Consider the following 7,205-nt stretch of genomic DNA (forward strand, 5'->3'; position numbering starts at 1 on the left):
AAATACAGGTAGAAGGCAGTCTCTCTGTGGACACAAACACTGTCACAAAGGAATGAATGAGTAGGACCATTTTTGGAGAATTTCCTGCTATTTAAATGAAGAAATTCTTGCTCAACAGGTCTTTAAGTAGTGTTTTATAAACTGGCCCCTACCTGAGGTCTATCACTTTCTTCCTCAATCAGCTGGCTATCATCAGGTGCCAACTGCTGCTGGAAAAGGAAAAACAATGTGATTTACCATTTTTACTACTTTTGGGGTCGTTTCAAACACACACACACAAGCTACTCATACCCAATTGGGGACATTCATCTATGTATATTGTTAGAACACCAATATGTAAGTCTATCAGTACTTTAGGAGATGTTCCAAACACAGATCATTGTCCTTACAGTCCATTACTACCTGGGTTGTCATAAGATAAACACTGGACAATAAAACACACTAATATAAAGGGATTCAGCAGTGTTTTAGGTGGCAGGCATAGACCCCCAACACTAAGAAATAAGAAAATACAGGTAGAAGGCAGTCTCTCTGTGGACACAAACACTGTCACAAAGGAATGAATGAGTAGGACCATTTTTGGAGAATTTCCTGCTATTTAAATGAAGAAATTCTTGCTCAACAGGTCTTTAAGTAGTGTTTTATAAACTGGCCCCTACCTGAGGTCTGTCCCTGTTATCAGGTATCAGCTGCTTGCTCACTTCAGGTGTCAGCTGCTTGCTGACATCAGGTGCCATTTTCTGCTGGAAACAGAAACCGGAAAAAAATTAAAACAATTATGATATAGGTGAAATCTCAAGACACAATGAGAACAGTTTCATCTGAAAATTACTAAAACAACTATTATCAACATTAAACAAATTGTACCTGTCTGCGCCAAGGCCAGTCTGAATCCCCGTAATTGTAAGTTATTTCTTCACCTGGGGTGATGTCTCTTAGGGCAAACAGGCAAAGATGTGGCATCCCACCAACATCAATAACTTTTATCTTGCAGTTAGGCTTGATGTGGTCATCATTCACAAGCCTTCCCAGAGACTTGTCTTCAACAGATGCATCAAGACTTAAAGAAGAGAATACTGATGTTAAGAGTAGAAATAACCTACTTTGTTTGGATACAGTGTTAAGAAGGACACATTTTATTTGGAAGTTGAGCAAGCAATTGAGGTAGCTTGCAGCAATACAAATTTACAGTATTATCGGGGTGGTGAGTTTCTTGCATGGTTTGTTAGGAATTGGGATGTCCTTAGGTTAACAGGTCATTCAAAGCTCATCTCCTAAAACTAACCTGCCAACAAAAGCATATTTATTATAACTTACCACCAACATCCCCCTTTCCATTTGAAGTCAAACAGGAATACTGCTTCTGTGTCATTGTAGTTCTTCGTAAGAAGACCATCTTGTTTGAAAAGTTTAGCACGGTATTCAAGCACAAAATCTCCTTGGTTGAAAACATCCACAGCAAGCACACCTCGACCTTTAAAATTAGAAAGAACATGATGTGATTTACATTCTAAAACCAGCTGCTGGAGACTTGACAAGCTGAGTTGAAGGGGACAACATCAGACGGTTTGAGTCGAGACAAAACGGGCCAGTTCACACGTTTACCGTAAATTCCGGACTATAAGCCGCTTCTTTTTTCCCACGCTTTGGACCCTGCGGCCTATAATATGATGCGGCTAAACTATAGATTATTACAAGCTAATGACCTTCAGGGGAAAGTTAACACCAAGTCCTTACCACAATTACCCATTAACCTCAATGTCCCAATTCCAAATGTTGCATTATAACTGCATATGAAAAACAATACAAAAGGATCTACCATGTTAAACCAAGTTTATTTAACATTTAATTTCTTTTCATTAATTATATATTAGGAATTGAGGAAAACATCAATACCTATAGAGAAATACTGCTGGTACATGACTTTTCCAAAAACTGTCTGTATTTTAATCTAGAATTGTTTTTATGTAAATTACACAAAATATGATATGTTTTTTAAGCGGTCATAATGACTGTTCATCATTTCACAGGGTTTCATTGTTGCATTTTTCACGCAGTTTGCTTCTTTCATTGTCTCTCTTGTCTCTAACTTTAACGTTCTCCAGCTGTGCTTCTTTGCCAATTTACTTGTGAGTTAATTATTATATAGTTGTATTATATAGCCTGGTTGGCACCATGGGCAAACAAAAACGGGAGTTCCCCCTGTTCAGCACAAGGTGCTGAAATGATGCGACTCTGACTGTGTTAATTTTCTTGTTCAGAGTTTTCTGGTCTGACTGGAATGAACCCACCACAGTGGCTGGAAAACTGAATCAATTCACCCGCCAGCACACAAATTCACCCGCATTTGGCGGGTAGCAGGTGTTAATTTCCATCCCCCGTGAACACACAGAGGGCAGACGTGGACACGTGCGGCTTATAGTCAAGTGCGGCCTATATGTACAATTTTTTTCACTTAAAAATGAGGTGGTGCGGCTCATATTCAGGTGCGCTCTATAGTCTGGAATTTAAGTATCTGCAGCGTTCTAAAATGGTTTAGTTTCATCTCATCGCAAATCTTTGGTCTGAACTGGGCTTACAACACCAAAGTCACACAAAAACACAAACTAACGAATCAGGCAGGCAGTGGTAGACTAGCAACTCCCATGTTCGGCAAGGTAAAAAGACTAACTAAATATAACCAAAATTGTTCTAAAATGTTGTCTAACCCAGCTTTAAAATGTTAATAGCCAATCCACACTGGCAGTACAAAGTAGCCTTGTGTAAATGAGATATGCATAGGAAGCAATGATGAATTTTGAATTTGCATAGTGTAATTCAACATAATTATTAATAGGATGTGTACAACTGACACTAACACTACTTGCAAAATTTAAGAACGTACCTTTGTATGGGTTGATAAAATGCTCTGTGAGACCAGCCTTATCAGTTTTCAGTTTAATGTGTTGTTCGGCATCCTGTTGAGGACGGACCCGTCTTCTCCTTACAGATCTCTCCATGATCGCTTCATTGCCAGCCATATCATCTGTTTGACAGAATATTTCATGTATAATTAACATATATGAGCCATCCAGTTTAGCTGACATACCTTTATTGGTTTCCTTTATACCAGGATATAATTTTTATGTTGATAGCTTAGTCACAAACTAATGCAGGCTTTTTACCCTCTTAATCAAAACTCTTAAGTAGCAAATTTGCAGTGGATTTACCTGGAGGACACCTGTTGTGTCTCACACACACTCGTTATTTTATTATGCACACAAGAATATATCTATGTATATAGTAAATCATATTCCTAACATCAAAATACTGAGTGAAGTTAAGAAATAATTTAGAACACAGACATCAGTTAGTATTTGTCAGATTTGAAGATTCTGGCACAGTAAGCTAAACAGTCAATTGACCAGTAAAAAAGACCGCTTTCTACATATTTACATTTTTAAAAGAACCTCAGAATCATGTCAGAGCTTATCAATATTACTGTATTTTATAATTTAGTCCAGGTGACCCGTGCCCATCCTACCACTCCCTGCTAACTAATCTCATGCCAAGCAATTCCTGAAAGTTGGCAACCCTGAACCTGTTCTTCCCTGAAGCCCCCGTATCAGGGGGCTCTCCGACAACACAACAACAACTTCCGCACAAGCAACAAGCCCGTAGCACACACACAGACATGCTGCATATCAACAGAAAGCTGAGAATCTCCGCTAAACGTTCATATAAACCATCCGTAGGACCAACAAACACAGTTACAACACCGAGCGATCAAACAATTTGTCGCGAAAACACGAACAAACACCGAAAAAGGAGCTAGACAGAGAAACGAGCCAGCAAACAGCCTTCTTTGATCTGACCAGGAGCTAATTATAGCCACAGGATAGCAGACACTCGACAGATTCCTAGCTAGCTTTGTGGATAAATATCAATTTATCGTTACCAACTCGACAGAAAATGGTCAGTCTCACATTTTCTATGAGTTCCCTTCCCTGTCATAACATGACTGGATGAACCACATGGCATAAAAACCTGATAAATTTTCAAGAAACGTCATGTTTGCTTACCTTAAATGCCGCTCCTCATGTCATCTCCCTGATGTCCATCTCCCGCGCCTCATGCACTCTAGGCGGGGCTTGCGCACGTCATTGGGGGGGGGACTTCACTTTTTTTTTTTTATACAACTTTATTGAGTATACACAGGACTGAATACAGTTAGATGAAATAAGTGTATACAACATTAATACACAACCAAACCATCATAAATACGCCCAGGGGATGACAGCAAAACAGAAAAAACATAAACTTAAATAAATATTTTGTAAAGCTTACAAAGATCATACGTTTTAACAGCTTTTTTATTCTCACAATCACAGAGGGAGGAGATATATTGACCAACATATGCAGACAGTTCCAAGAAGTTTGGCTTCTTACCAGAAAATTATGACTTATGTATATAAAATTTGGATAAAATAATTAACAAGTTAATCATATAAAACTGAGAATTTAGTTTTTTATCATATTCAGTGTAGCCAAACAAAACATTTTTCCAGCATAAATTAAACTGGGGATAAATATGATCACTGATAAAGCGTGCCAGTCTGCTCCAGAGTTGTCTGGTGTGTGGGCCAGACCAAAATAAATGAACCAAGGTTTCGTTGACAGAGACACAGTGGGTACAGTTCACATCAATGTCCTTCTTAAGCCTTTGTATATAATGATTAGTTGGGTAAAAACTATGAAGCATTTTAAATGAAATCTCTTTGACCTTGTTGGTTAAAAAAATCTTATTAGGTAGTAGCCAAACTTTTTCCTAATTAATATTTCCAACAAATGTAGAGCAGTAGGATAAAGCAGAGGGTGAACTTACAATATCTTGTTGAAATAGTTGACGAATAAACGTATTTTTATTTTTATTATTACCCGTGAAACACATCTGTCGTTGATGACTTGATACTGCATCTCCCTCACCCATCCACACACACATCTGGTTATAGGCCTCCAAACTTTTATAAGATTTAAGGTCTGTGTATGGGCTTGGCGAGAAAACCAGGTAGTTGACGATATCAGGATACACAATTGATGGAAGACTTAGTCTACTTGCCAACAATGAGTACCCGGAAATGTTGAGTACCCCAAAGTTTTATGTTAGAAATATATAGCTTTCCAAAGCAGCACCTGCAGATGAGCACGCAGTCCATGGAGGTATGCATTGCGCTCTGTAGGAGGTAGTTTCTTCAGTGCTGGAGGGGTTTTGTAATTTTTATAGATGTTGTATCTGGCAATGTTTAGAGATGCTGACTTCCTCTGGTTGTACAGAGCCAGGAAGAATCCCCTCACTGCCACTGTGATCTGCAAATCAGTTGCTCCCTCCTCTCCAATGAAGTGAAGCAGGTCACCAGGTACTACTCTCATGGCCTTGAGTACAGATACTTTCCCTTTTCCTGCAGGATAGGAAGTGGTGTCACACCCGGAGAGAGCATGCATAGCTAGTATGGAGCGACATTGATCACCAAGATTCTCCACTGTTGCATTGATGTTGAGAACAGTGCCATTCCATCTCTCCATCTGCAGGTGACATGTGATACCCATCTTCCAGCACCAATAGACCATGAGCACAAACACATCAGTGTTGTCACTGAGAATCTGGACAGTTGTAGCTCCACGCCTGACTGCATCCAACATGTATGATATAATGGAGATATCAGCCTCATCATGAGTGAAAATACTATCTGCTTTACTGACCATGTTGATGTGACTTCCTATGCTCTGTGTGCAAAGAAGCTCACCTAGCCTCCGCTTGTTTGTCTTGTTCTTCATCACTTTGTCACGACCAGGTAGAGGGGTTGTCAGTGAGAGGTGATACTCAGTGGAGCTCTCACCGGCTCTTCTTTGCCTCTCATGGTCTTTGGCAGAGACTAGCTCATACCGGTCAAAGATGACAAATGTTTCGGTGATGTAGCGATTAAGCCGGTGCCTCATGTTGTTTGCTAGGTCAGCCACGGTGCCTGTTAATGGCCATACCACATGGTAGATGAGCTGTGATGCATCAACAAGTACAACATCTGGTGGATGGGGATTTGAGACAGGGATTCCAAGGCGCTGGACTATCACAGACTTGTTACCCTTTCTAAGGCATCCATACTCATCAATGATGGATGCAGGGACCGGGCTAAGTTCATAGTCAAAGAGGGCAGAGAGCTCCATTCTTCTCCTGCTCCCCACCACCAGCAGCCGTGCAAACAGTGCTTCAAGGTCAGGTATGATCTTCCCATTGACCTTTATTCCTTTTTTCTTGTATTTCATTGTCACCACTTTATTTGAGATGGGAGCATGAAATCCCCCAGGAAGCGATGAGGAGAACAGTGAGCTCATATTCTGTCCAATTGTCAATGCATCCTGCACATTCACCTTTTCATCTGCAACCTGGCCATTTATAATATGGTGGAGTGTAGTGCACTCTGTGTTGAGAGGGTGGGAGTTTTCCCAAAGCACTCCCAGAATTTTAGCCCGATCCTCTGCATCAAGCTCCCGCCGTCCTTTACCTTCTTCTTTGTGTCTGCTGGGCTTCATTGTCATTGATGATGCCTCAACATCTTCATTTTCAGTGTACATCTCATCCAATGACATGGAGAGATGGGAGCAGATGCTGAAAGACTGGATCCACACAGCAACCTGCTCAGGGTTGGTGGAGATGCCCTTCATGCCTCCTACCCCTTTCCCTTGTTTAATATATGTTTGCTCACCAAACATATCTGCACTAACTGCGACTGCACCATCTGAGTGGCGGCACACATGGCTTCCAGAGAGGAGGTCATCCATGACTGTAGCAGGAAGGTGCTGCATGTCACGCAGATGCCATGTTATCCACCTTGAGTAGTGGTGATGACCGGCAGCAAATAAATAGGGTAGCATCTCCTCAAGGCAGTATTGTTGCAGCAGCCAGTCACCCTCTCTCTCTGCTCGCCAGAACTTGTGCGCTATTAGGGTCGGAATGATGAAGCAATCCACCCATAGCCGGCCTGTGGGGTGCTCTCTCGCTTTCTCCAGGTATGCCATTATCTGAACATGAGTCTTTTCCCCCTCCTCTAAGAAGTCATGAAGAAGAGCAGACACAACCATACGGTAGGCTCGCATTGCTTTGGGCCAGGCCTTCCCATTGAAGATTGATGTAAGTCCTCCAAATGATGCACCTACTACCTCCTCCAAAC

The 7,205-nt window shown here is 41.1% G+C and overlaps 1 long non-coding RNA gene across 1 annotated transcript; it reads right to left on the minus strand.

Annotated features, from left to right (window-relative positions):
• Positions 1-873: 873 nt before the first annotated feature.
• On the minus strand, positions 874-3,222 carry LOC311009219. Its single transcript, XR_014596624.1, has 3 exons — positions 2,885-3,222; positions 1,318-1,474; positions 874-1,060 (listed from the first exon to the last, which is right to left on the minus strand). It is a non-coding gene; the product is annotated as an uncharacterized lncRNA (long non-coding RNA).
• Positions 3,223-7,205: the final 3,983 nt, after the last annotated feature.

The sequence above is a fragment of the Eutrigla gurnardus genome (genome assembly GCF_963514095.1).
Source record: "Eutrigla gurnardus genome assembly, chromosome: 23".
NCBI lineage: Eukaryota > Metazoa > Chordata > Actinopteri > Perciformes > Triglidae > Eutrigla > Eutrigla gurnardus.